At 39.7% G+C, this 12,657-nt stretch overlaps 1 protein-coding gene across 1 annotated transcript in view; it reads right to left on the bottom strand.

Moving 5' to 3' along the window:
- The window catches only part of CDK1 (cyclin dependent kinase 1), a 93,056-nt gene extending 81,583 nt beyond the window's left edge, over window positions 1–11,473 (bottom strand). Inside the window, exon 1 of the mRNA XM_074958841.1 lies at window positions 11,309–11,473. The gene's annotated coding sequence lies outside the window, so the exon portion shown is untranslated. The remainder of the gene's footprint in view (window positions 1–11,308) is intronic.
- Window positions 11,474–12,657: the final 1,184 nt, after the last annotated feature.

The following is a 12,657-nucleotide window of genomic DNA, read 5'->3' as shown; positions in this document are numbered from 1 at the left end:
CAGGGTCCTGCACTTAGGATGGAAGAACCCAATGCACCGCTACAGACTAGGGACCGAATGGCTAGGCAGCAGTTCTGCGGAAAAGGACCTAGGGGTTACAGTGGACGAGAAGCTGGATATGAGTCAGCAGTGTGCCCTTGTTGCCAAGAAGGCCAGTGGCATTTTGGGATGTATAAGTAGGGGCATAGCGAGCAGATCGAGGGACGTGATCGTTCCCCTCTATTCGACATTGGTGAGGCCTCATCTGGAGTACTGTATCCAGTTTTGGGCCCCACACTACAAGAAGGATGTGGATAAATTGGAGAGAGTCCAGCGAAGGGCAACAAAAATGATTAGGGGTCTGGAACACATGACTTATGAGGAGAGGCTGAGGGAACTGGGATTGTTTAGTCTGCGGAAGAGAAGAATGAGGGGGGATTTGATAGCTGCTTTCAACTACCTGAGAGGTGGTTCCAGAGAGGATGGTTCTAGACTATTCTCAGTGGTAGAAGAGGACAGGACAAGGAGTAATGGTCTCAAGTTGCAGTGGGGGAGGTTTAGGTTGGATATTAGGAAAAACTTTTTCACCAGGAGGGTGGTGAAACACTGGAATGCGTTACCTAGGGAGGTGGTAGAATCTCCTTCCTTGGAAGTTTTTAAGGTCAGGCTTGACAGAGCCTTGGCTGGGATGATTTGATTGGGGATTGGTCCTGCTTTGAGCAGGGGGTTGGACTAGATGACCTCCTGAGGTCCCTTCCAACCCTGATATTCTATGATTCTATGATGAAGAGGAACTGATCTCCAAACCAAAAATTAATGTTAACTTAGAGTGATCATGACTTGATCACATTTATAAATGTGCAAGCAGAATCAAGTTCATACAAGTAATATTACATATTTCACAGAGCTGAAAACAATTATGTGCCAAATGAGCCAATTATCAGCCAAATAATGTAATCAGAAAAATATGAATAACGGGGAATCATTTAAGAATGTCTTTCAAGATGCCCCAAACACCACAGTTCTACAATTGAGAAAGAAGGCCATACTGGTTTTAAAAAAAGACCTGTTATAGAGGGGAAGTGAAGGCAGCTATAAAAACCCAAAAACATAACTAATGGAAGAAAGGGGCAGTATATAGTAATGACTATAAATCAGAATTTTGGAATTTTAGAAGACTGATAAGGGAAGCAAAGGACACAAGGAGAAATCTGTGACCAGCAAAGTTCAAGATGATGATAATGAGTTTTTAAAATATATTAGAAACAAAAAGAATCCTAATAATGGTACTGATCCATTACTAGAAGGAAATGGTAAAATTATCAGTAATAGTGCCAAAAGGGCTGAAGTGTTCAATAAATATTTCTGTTCTGTATTTGGGGTGGGGGGGGGAAGGGGAAGATGATATAGTCTCTACATATGGTAATAAGACTCTTTCCATTCCACTAGTATCTTCGAAGGATGTTAAACAGAAACTACTAAAGTTAGACACTCTTAGATCAGTAGATCCAGATAACTTGCCTCCAAGATTTTTAAAAGAGCTGACTGAGGAGCTTGCTGGATCATTAATGTTGATTTTTCAATAAGTCTTGGAACACTGGGGAAGTTCCAGAAGACTGGAATAAAGCTAATGTAGCACCGATTTTTAAAAAGAGCAACTGGGATAACCCTGACAACTATATTCCTCTTAGCTTGACATGGATCATGGGCAAGATAATGGAGCGACTGATATGGGACTCAATTAATAAAGAATTAAAGGAAGGTAATGTAATTAATGCAATCAACATGGGTTTATGGAAAATCGCTCCTGTCAAACTAGCTTGATATCTTTGTTTTTATGAGATTACAAGTTTGATTGACTGAGTGACAGAATATACTTAGACTTCTGTAAGGTTTTTGAGTTGGTACCACATGATATTTTGATTAAAAAACCTAGAACCATATACAATTAACATGGCACACATTAAATGGATTAAAATCTGTCTAACCTAATCTGTCTAACCTATTGGTCTCAACCTATTGGTCTCTAAACAGGAAATGGTCATTGAGCGGATGTGTTTCCTACTGTGATCAGTTCTTGGCCCTGTACTCCTTACCATTTTTATCAATGACCTGGAAGAAAACTTAAAATCATCACTGATAAAGTTGGCAGATGATACAAAAATTAGGTGAATGGTAAATCATGGAGAACTTGTCAGTGATTCAGAGCGATCTGGATCGTGTAGTAAATTGGGCTCAAGTAAGCAATATGCATTTTAATATGGCTAAATGTAAATGTTTACATCTAGGAACAAAGAATGAAGGCCATGCTTACAGGATGGGAGACTACATCCTGGGAAGCAGTGACTCTGGGGGGGAAAAAAAAATTGGGGTCATGGTGGATAATCAGCTGAACATGCTCTCCCAATGTGACACTGGTCAAAAGAGCTAATGTGATCCTGGGATGCATAACCAGGGGAATCTCGAGTAGAAGTAGAGGGGGATTTTACCCCTATATTTGCAATGGATGTGACCACTGCTGGAATTCTGTGTCTGGCTCTGGTGCCTACAATTCAAGAAGGAAGTTGATAAATTGGAGGGTTCAAAGAAGACCGGTAAGAATGATTAAAGGATTAGAAAACCTGCTTTATAGTAATAGACTCCAAGAGCTCAATCTATTTAACTGAACAAAGAGAAGGTTAAGGGATAACTTGATTAGTCTCTAAGTACCTACATGGGGAACAAATATTTGATAATGGGCTCTTCAATCTAGCAGAGAAAGGTATACTCAGTCTCCCCCTACTGAGCTCCCCCAGGCTTCTGCTAAGGCCCAGGTGTTTAATGGTCCTTACCTAGCTCTGCCCTCTGTGGCTGGAAGACAATCCGTCAATCACCCAACAGGTGATTGGGCTTGACCCCACTTGGGTTCTTTCCCTTCTCTAGCAGGTGATGGGAGAACCCCACCACACTCAGCCTTAAAGGGCTGTGTCTTTGATGTCTGAAGCTACTTGTTGTGGGAGCACTTTAGGTTTGGGGCTTTAGTATTGCATAGCATCAGCTGTCACGGTGACTCTGAGTAATGGGAGACTGGTGTCCAAGCAGCTGTGCAACTGTAAAGCTGTTGTGACATACCCATAACACGAGGCAGATTTTTTTTACCTTCAGTTACCGATTTCATTGTTCTGTTATATGTGAGATATAGTAACTGACTTTTATATACATCCAGAGACACTGTAGTGCAAATACATGAATGTCATGGGTCAGATTCTGGATGATCTTGCACTAGTGTGCAAAGGAGAGGAGGAATAACAGGTATATCCCCCCCCCCCCCCGGCTGGGGCTATTTAATTTCATGTTTGTGCAACTCCCAGTGCAATGAGGTCCCAATCCTGATCTGGATCTCTGCACTTTACAGTTATACAAATAATAAATAAAAAGCAAACTTCTCTCCCACTGCCATATGCACCTGCACGGTGGGAGCTGAAATCTTGGTGCTTGCACTCCCCAAATGCCTTAAGTAGCCTAAGGCCTTCCTGCCTCTGGTCTTCTTTTCTTGTGTGATATCACTGCTGGTACAAACAAGGGAGGCTCTCAAGCTTCTGCCTCCTCATTTTAAAAGGGAGGGAGCATTTAACAAAGTCCTTCACTTTGAAACTCTGTGTGAAATAACCTTCAAGGCATTCTGCAAGACTCAAGTATTGACTAGTATTTGTGGAGGGCTGGTTATCTGGGCTCTGAAGAGGGTGAGGAACTGTTGAGTTTGTTACCTTGACTGGTTGCTTGTTTGCGTTATGTGTTTTGAGTTGGTTGGCTGGACTGGGGTGGTGTTCATTTCTTATTTTGTTTGGTGTTATTTCATATACTTTTGCAAATTGTGATCATCACCTTTTATAAATCAAAACAAACCTAAAATAAGCACTAAGGTAATGAGAGTTCGGCCAACAATGCTAGATCTCTCCTCACCCCTGCACTGCAAGGAAAAAGGTGAATGCATTGACGACAACCTCTTTCTGCACCAGCTGGGTGCAGCTTCTCCAGAATGGGCCTGTAGTTTGATCCATTCTAACTCCTGTTGAATCATTCGTCCATTTCTTTTCTTTACAGGCAAAATGCCTCTGGGACTGCAGCTCCTGCTGCAGTCCTACTCCCCACCCATAGAAATATGTCAGTGTCATAATAATGTGGCTGTAGAAGACAGAACCACAATAGAGCTCTGAAAAACAGGAAGAATCTCTGGTCAGACATCAAATATATCATAGCTAAAAGCAATAATAGAAGCATAGTAATCCATAGATCATGGTCAGATGAAAGTTACAATAAATGTAGAAGAATAAATTCCAGGTCTGAATTTAAATTTTCCCTAAATATTGGCGTATCCTAAACTATGTGAATGCCTGCCCTCTGTTATATTTTTTAAAAAAAGTCATAAAGCTTCTCTAAGCTCCTTTTCTCCTCACAACCACATGTATGGCATGCTTGTTGAGCCCTGAACATATTTATGGTCTATCTAATATTGTTGAGGGAGAGTTGCGTAGATATGTTTTGTCTTCTTACTCATTAATCTTTTTTTTACACTTTGAGTTCAGTTGGTTAAAAATGCAAATTCTCGAACCATTGAGAAGAAGTTTCTTTTTGGATCTTGCAGTCCTCAGTACTGAGTTTCTGTTCAGGAGTTATTACATGCAGATTCATTTTAGAGAATCAAAGAAACTAGATGGGTAAAAATTGCAATGGTGATGCAACGAATGAAAACGTGTTTATGAAGAAGGAAAAGTCTTGATCTACAATTTCATTAGAGCAAATGCTAGTTAGTGTAGAAACTCTCACCTGTAATTCCAAAATTTGCTCTAACCCCCCACCCCCCACACACACAAACCCAACCTTTACAATGATGAATTAATGAAACATTCTTTTAATGTAAGTAGGGTCCCTTGACACCCAAGTCCCATCTTCTCACCACTGGTCAACACTATGTCAATTTGATACTTGTCAATTGCAATATTGTGGAAAAGAATTGCACCTTTTTCTGTACCTAGAATTTTGTATCCCTGCATGTTTCATTAGGATTTGATAATAATCATTTGTAATGCATTCCATATGTGGAAGACATGTAGAGTTTGGGAACCCTGACTCTAAATTTTCTGACATTTGTGAAATGCAAATACAGCCTTAATATTGCGTTAACATAGCTCTCTGCATTTATGCAAGTAATGTAACATTTTACATTTCACAGCAGTGCCCTGGATTATTTTTATTATATTTTGATGGTTTCAAAAGCCATTGAGATTTTTCTATAGTAAATGTACAAATATATTTATAGCTTTTGTTATAAATGATACATGAAATATTTGATCTCCAGACATCTTCTCTTTAACTTCCCGTTGCCATGGGCACTCATTAGTATTCCATGGAGGTCTGGTTGCCATGGAAAAATATGTAGTTGTTCAGTGTTTCCATGGTAACTTTCCACCATTATGTATCTTCAGTATATCAGCTAGCAAATCTGTTTGAGTAAATCTGAAATATTACAGTAACCTGAATGCTATTAGCAATAATGTGCTACTATTCCATCTACAGTAGGTAGATATGCATATTGTAAATATCTTTAACATCTTAACTTGGACCATTTAAGGTCAAAATAATTCAGTGCAATTTCAGGCTTTCAAGAAAATCTGCTACCCAGCATCAGCATAACTTGACCCCCTGCAAAGGTTAAAGTGAAATTGCATTGTTTTGGGCGTCTACGTATTTCACTTGATAACATAAGCATCATATTTTGAAGCGTAAATGTTTTTGTGCTTGTCCCTGTCTTTGGGATGACCTTCAACAATAACAACCTCTCTGTATGTACCGTGTTTGTGAGATGGTTTTGGTCTTTGGGATTCATGTCAGAGAGAGGAAATCACCTGATGACTCACTGCTCACCGTGGCTTTCACAGGGTGGGGAAAAAAGCAGCGCTGTAAACAGACTGCATTGAATCAGTAAATCCTGCAGCTGAACAAGACCCTCCTATTCATTGTCTGAAAATGTGTTCTGATGTTGCAGACCTTTAGAACTGTGGTAGCTAAATTATATCTGTCAGTGCTTCGAGAAGGAGCTGCTGTTTACATCAGGCTACTAGGATGATCCGAGGAATGGAAAACCTGTCTTATGAAAGGAGACTCAAGGAGCTTGGCTTGTTTAGCCTAACCAAAGGAAGGCTGAGGGGAGATATGATTGCTCTCTCTAAATATATCAGAGGGATAAATACCAGGGAGGGAGAGGAATTATTTAAGTTCAGTACCAATATGAACACAAGAACAAATGGATATAAACTGGCCATCAGGAAGTTCAGACTTGAAATTAGATGAAGGTTTCTAACCATCAGAGGAGTGAAGTTCTGGAACAGCCTTCCAAGGGGAGCAATGGGGGCAAAAGACCTATCTGGTTTCAAGATTAAATTTGATAAGTTTATGAAGGAATTGGTATGATGGGATAACATGATTTTGGCAATTAATTGATCTTTAACTATTCATGGTAAATAGGCCCAATGGCCTGTGATGGGATATTAGATGGGGTGGGATCTGAGTTACTACAGAGAATTCTTTCCTGGGTGTCTGGCTGGTGAGTCTTGCCCACATGATCAGGGTTTAGCTGATGGCCATATTTGGGGTCGGGAAGGAATTTTCCTCCAGGGCAGATTGGAAGAGGCCCTGGGGGTTTTTCGCTTTCCTCTGTAGCATGGGGCCTGGGTCACTTGCTGGAGGATTTTCTGCACCTTGAAGTCTTAAACCAGGATTTGAGGACTTCAGTAGCTCAGACGTAGGTGAGAGGTTTCTTGCAGGAGTGGGTGGGTGAGAGTCTGTGGCCTGCGTTGTGCAGGAGGTCAGACTAGATGATCATAATGGTCCCTTCTGACCTTAATATCTATGAGTCTATATCTTCTTAAGTTTTCCCAGCATTTTCCACTTTTTCTGTGTAGTAAAACCTATGCAAAATACCCATTTGATGGACTGATGAATATCAGTAGCTTACGAAGGTGGAACCAAATAGCATGCAATACATACAAAGTGGGAAATGACTGCCTAGGAAGGAGTACTGAGGAAAGGGATCTGTGGATCATAGTGGACCACAAGGTAAATACAAGTCAACAGTGTAACACTTGTTTTTTTTTTTGTTTTTTTTGTTTTTTAAAAAGGTGAACATCATTCTGGGACGTATTAGCAGGAGTCTTGTAAGTAAGACAGGAGAAGTAATTCTTCTGCTCTACTCCATGCTGATTAGGCCTCAACTGGAGTCTTTCAGGAAAGATGTGGACAAACTGGAGAAAGTCCAGAGAAGAGCAACAAAAATGATTACACGTCTAGAAAACATGACCTATGAGGGAAGATTGAAAAAACTGGGTTTGTTTAGTCTGGAGAAGAGAAGAGAAGACTGATGAGAGGGGACATAACAGTTTTCAAGTACATAAAAAGTTGTTACAAGGAGGAGGGAGAAAAATTGTTCTTCTTAACCTCTGAGGATAGGACAAGAAGCAATGGGCTTAAATTGCCTCAAGGGAGGTTTAGGTTGGACTTTAGGAAAAACTTCCTAACTGTCAGGGTGGTTAAGCAATGGAATAAATTGCCTAGGGAGGTTGTGGAATCTCCATCATTGGAGATTTTAAAGAGCAGGTTAGACAAACACCTGTCAGGGATGGTCTAGATAATACTCAGTGTTGCCTTGAGTGCAGGGACTGGACTAGATGACCTCTCAAGGTCCCTTCCAGTCCTATGATTCTATTATTCTAAATATTTTACATCAGTATAATTCTTAAAGAAAAATTAATTGTAATTTGACATTTATTGGCTGAGTCCTAGTCCCACTGAAGACAAAATTTCCTCTGGTTACAGTCGGTATAGGATTTGACAGTACACTTTTTTCTGTTTTGTGATGCCGGTTCCATAATGAGGTGGAATCATCCTGTTCTCCTCCCTCCCCAAATCCATGTGAACAGGGGACTCTCTGCTCAGACGTCCCCCTGTCTTAATGTAAATGTCATAGCACTGGCCTTTTCAGTCTCTCCAGACCCCAAAGATGGTGCTCCAAAGGCCAAAAGTCTGTGCTGGGGTAGGGGTTCAAGTTTGGGAAGACTGGAGACAGAAGTGGACATTGGGAGGTCTGGGGCTGAAACAGACAGACACACTTGTTCCAGTTCCACAGAGATTTCCAGGGAGAGTTATTACAGCATGGAGTAATATTTTTCTGTCATCCCAGATAGCATGAGCCACTCCAGACAGCATGCCATCTGGTATATACAATTTTTGTATAGAGAAAGGAGAGGGGAGTCTGTTTTAAAAATGTAGCAATGGAAAGGTTAAATGCAGAAAGTTCAACATGACTATTTTTCACAATGAACAGGTGAACTAACATGAATAAATCTTGCAGGAGTTCCTCTGCAGAAGCTTAGAACTGAACACTGAAGAATGATTAGAGACTTTCTGTATAAATTAGCTTCTGTTCATCTCAGTGATTTTCAGACTGGCTCACATAAACTGAGAATTGTGAATTGAATGTTTTGAGGTTTTATACATTATTTTTTAAAAAAGAATTGTTCTGATGTGTCCAGAAATACAAAAATCCTATGAGAACCTGTTCCTGTGTAACATTTTTCATACCCCTGAGCCAGCAAGTTAGAGCGCTATAAAATATAAGTGTAGCCAAGCCCTTAGTTTCAGTTTTGCAGATTCAGAAGATGAAGAAAAGCACCCAAAACCTCTAGCGATTTGCCCATCGCTAGTCTGAATTTGTCAGATGCAACAAGAATACATTCAGGCTCAATGCCACAGAGTTCTTCATTGAAGCACTTCAATGCGTCCTTAAATATTGAGTGAAAAGATGGTACTAGAATGCTTGAAAAATAATGCATGCATATATTCTGTCAATGTGTCCTCTGGAGCCCTGAATCCAATGATACAAACTTACGTGATTTCAAAGGTATTTATTGTTTACAGTCCTGCATGTGGAATTTTGACACAGTCATATAACTGAATATTACTAACAAGAGCAGGCTGAATAATTTAAATAGTGAATTTTGTTTTTCTGTTTGTGAATTGGTTCTAAATAAAACACTCTTTTCTTGAATTATTAATTATTTGAAACTGAAATTATTTCTTCCAATACTTCTTGGTCTGTAACTTGTTCACGAGCAGTTGATTGTAAGTGCTTTGATTTTCAAAGTTAGAACTGTTTTGACTGGACTTGCAGATAACAAAGTATGTTTCTGTTTCCTGACTGGAGGAGTATTACTCTTAGGTTCTCAATGTGAATATTTAATATTACAAAATCTGAACTATTTTTCTTACTATTCTACCATATTCACTTAACACTTGTACTGCCAGCAAGCTTGTTTGCTAGAATGTTCGTGGAAACCAGCACGCAAAGGGTGCGATAATACAGGGGTGCTGGAACAATTTGCGTGGGGTGGGGTGCTGAGAGCTATTGAACCCAACTGTAAACCTTGTATATGATAGAAACCATTTCAAGACAGGGGGTGCAGGAGCACCCTCCAGCACACCTAATTCTAGCACCTATGTGGTAACATTCTCTGCAAAATTATTTTTAAAAATCTAAGAGATGTCCACCAAAATTATGTTGTTTTTATTTGGGGTGGGGAAGGGCGGGAAGAACGTTACTCACCCAGTTCTGGTATTAACTTGTATGGTTTTAAAATGATTTGGGTGATGAAGGGTTAACTGAAAAGAGGAAATTTATGGTTGAAATACTAGTATAGCATTTAAATATAGTGACAGTATAGTAGAGATGAACAATAAATGCATATATAATTAGTTTTTGTGATAGCTGACAAATCAACAGAATCCTAAAGAAGTCTATACAGGTTGCTACAAAGGAGAAGATGATGGCACGATTGCCAAATCTATAATTTTTAAAATAGAATTCTTTTTTTGACACATTTATGGATGTATTTGGGAGCTATTTACACTAGAGCATTATCCAGACCTTTTGCACTCTGTTGCTTTTTCAATTTGTTGCCAAACCTCCTCTTCCACTGTCGTGAATTAACTTTGATCTTTGCTTTTCTCATATCAAAATATAGAGACCTGTGCCAACGTGAAAGCAGCTTCTATGACATGAGGCTAGATGAAGTCAAGGTGGATTCACTAAAGTGGTACATAATGCTGGTCTTTTTCTAATAGATTTCACAATTTTCCAGCTTACAAATAACCTGTATAACTGACTATTTTATGGTTTTTTCTCATATAAGTACATCTTAAACAAGTTTGATTATCACTACAAAAGGTTTTTTACCGCGCGCTCTCCTGCTGGTAATAGCTCACCTTACCTGATCAGTCTTGTTACAGTCTGTATGGTAACACCCATTGTTTCATGTTCTTTGTGTATATAAATCTCCCCACTGTATTTTCCACTGCATGCATCCGATGAAGTGAGCTGTAGCTCACGAAAGTTTATGCTCAAATAAATTTTTTAGTCTCTAAGGTGCCACAAGTACTCCTTTTCTTTTTGCGGATACAGAGTAACATGGCTGCTACTCTGAAAGAAGTAGTCAGTTTGTGAAGTGGTGCTACAGTCCACCTTTGTTGGGTCTATTTGCCCGTTTTTCCCTCAGGGCTCCAAGCAGTTCGAAAGAAAGATTATCTTGCAAAAAAGTCAAGGGAGTACTTTTTGTGTTGGAGGGGCCCAAAAAGAGTGCCAATGAAGAGCTCTCTGAGAGTGCAAAAACTTCTCTTCAACAGAAGTTGGCCTAATAAAAGATATTAATTCACCTACCTTGTCTCTCTAATGTCACTAAAGCAGGGGTCTCAAACACACGGCCCATGGGCTCAGTTATTTGCTGCAGCCGGCAAGCTCCCCTCACCTGCCACCCCCTCTTCCTCCCCCCCCCAGCACGCCATGTCCCCACTCCTCTGCCTACCTCCAGGTGCTTCCTGCTCCCAAACAGCTGTTTGGCAGCACTTAGCGCTTTCCAGGAGGGAGGCAGGGGGGAGGAGTGGGGAGCTGCGCGCTCAGGAGAGGAGGCAAAGAAGAGGTGTGACTGACCTACTGTACTCATTCACTAGAGAGCCATCATTTTGCCTTCAGTGGAAATAAGTGTCATATGGATAATAATTGATGCATATTGCCTAAATAAATAATTTTGCAAAATCTCCACTTGTAATGTGAATCATATTTTTAAATAGCAAAATTGGGTTTAGGTTATTTTGCTTGTTAATGCATGTTTAAATGTTTGTGTGCATGTTTCATTAGTTAATTCCATTGTTTAAAAATACAGAATATAGCATACCATTAGAGGATGACAGATACAGAAAAAACTCATTGATTAGACTTAAAATCAAATGTTATTGCATTTACCTTATAGAAGTATCGTATAGTCCTGTAGTGGAGTAATCTTTGCTCACAGTTTTTCCTTCTTAAATCTGTTCTTCAGTTGGCCTCTTGCTGCTTTCAGCAGTTCTGGGGACTTTTTGATGTATTCATAAAAGTCAGTGCACGACACACTGTAGTTCACTTGCACCTATAACTCTGCTTTCACAACACTTTCGCTCAGTCAGTTTCTTTGCTCCAAAGCTGAATCATTAAACTGAAAACCCTTTCACAGTAGGCATCTGAGACTGCAATTGAAAGTGTGAAAGACACGAGTTTAAACATTTGGCTGTTTCCACTTTCTGGTATTTGTTTGAAAACTTCTACCCATCTTTGATCTATTTTTTGCTTCTTTGAAATGATTTCTCCTCTTATTTGCTGTAAAACATCAAACAGCTTGTCAAAATCAATCTCAGTGAGAAGAACTTCAGCCAACGTCTCAAGATCAGACCATTTTACTTTATTGTCCCAAAGAGAGGACTGACATTTGTTTGAAAACAGATGCCTTGAAACCAAGGTATGCAGTGCATCTTGACAATTCCTTATCTGCTTCCTCCTTAAATTTCCTCTTATTAGATGGAGAGACATTGCACAAAATAGCCTCAGCTGATCTGCCATAGAACTTGTCCTCTTTCCTTCTCTTTTGTTTAGAATGAAGACCTTCCATGACACAATCTCATTCTGTACAGCTGGCATTATTGCATTCTAGCTTTGAGTGCTTCATGAAATACTCCCATCAGGTTATGCAGAAAGTAAATGTAACAAAGAGGGAGAGACTCCTGCTCATCCACAGTGAATGCTTCCCATATAATCTTGACACATTCTTCTTCCCCCTCCGATATGAAATATGCCTTTAATGAAGGCCAGCATTGTAGGATTCATTCAATCGCAGGAAGAAGGGACATCCTCCTAGTTGGTATGTGATGCAGAAGTTCCTTATGCTCAATTGCTACGAATTTGAAGAATGAACTGAGGGTGTGTTTTTTTTTTTTTTTTTAGCAGAGGAAGAGAACTCGCTATATACTTTCAGGACAAGACTTTCAACATCAAAACTCAAAGCTTTCATGCCATTTTAATACAGTTATGAATTATGTGGCATTTGTTTCCAACCTCAGTAATTCTGTCATTCAGTTGTTTAAGCTTCTGATAAACTGACCCATGTTTTCTAAAATAAACAGAGGCATTATCAGCTACATGAGATGACACAGATTATACGAGGCAGTTTTCTTCTATAATATTTGAAATGCATGCAGGAATGGCCTCATTTATCTTGTTATTATCATGGTAAAAATCAAGCAAGCCATGTTGAATCCCTTCTGTCTTGGAAAAATGACCAA

This window comes from Natator depressus, chromosome 7 (genome assembly GCF_965152275.1).
Source record: "Natator depressus isolate rNatDep1 chromosome 7, rNatDep2.hap1, whole genome shotgun sequence".
Lineage (NCBI taxonomy): Eukaryota > Metazoa > Chordata > Testudines > Cheloniidae > Natator > Natator depressus.
This window is presented reverse-complemented; position numbering and strand designations above follow the sequence as displayed.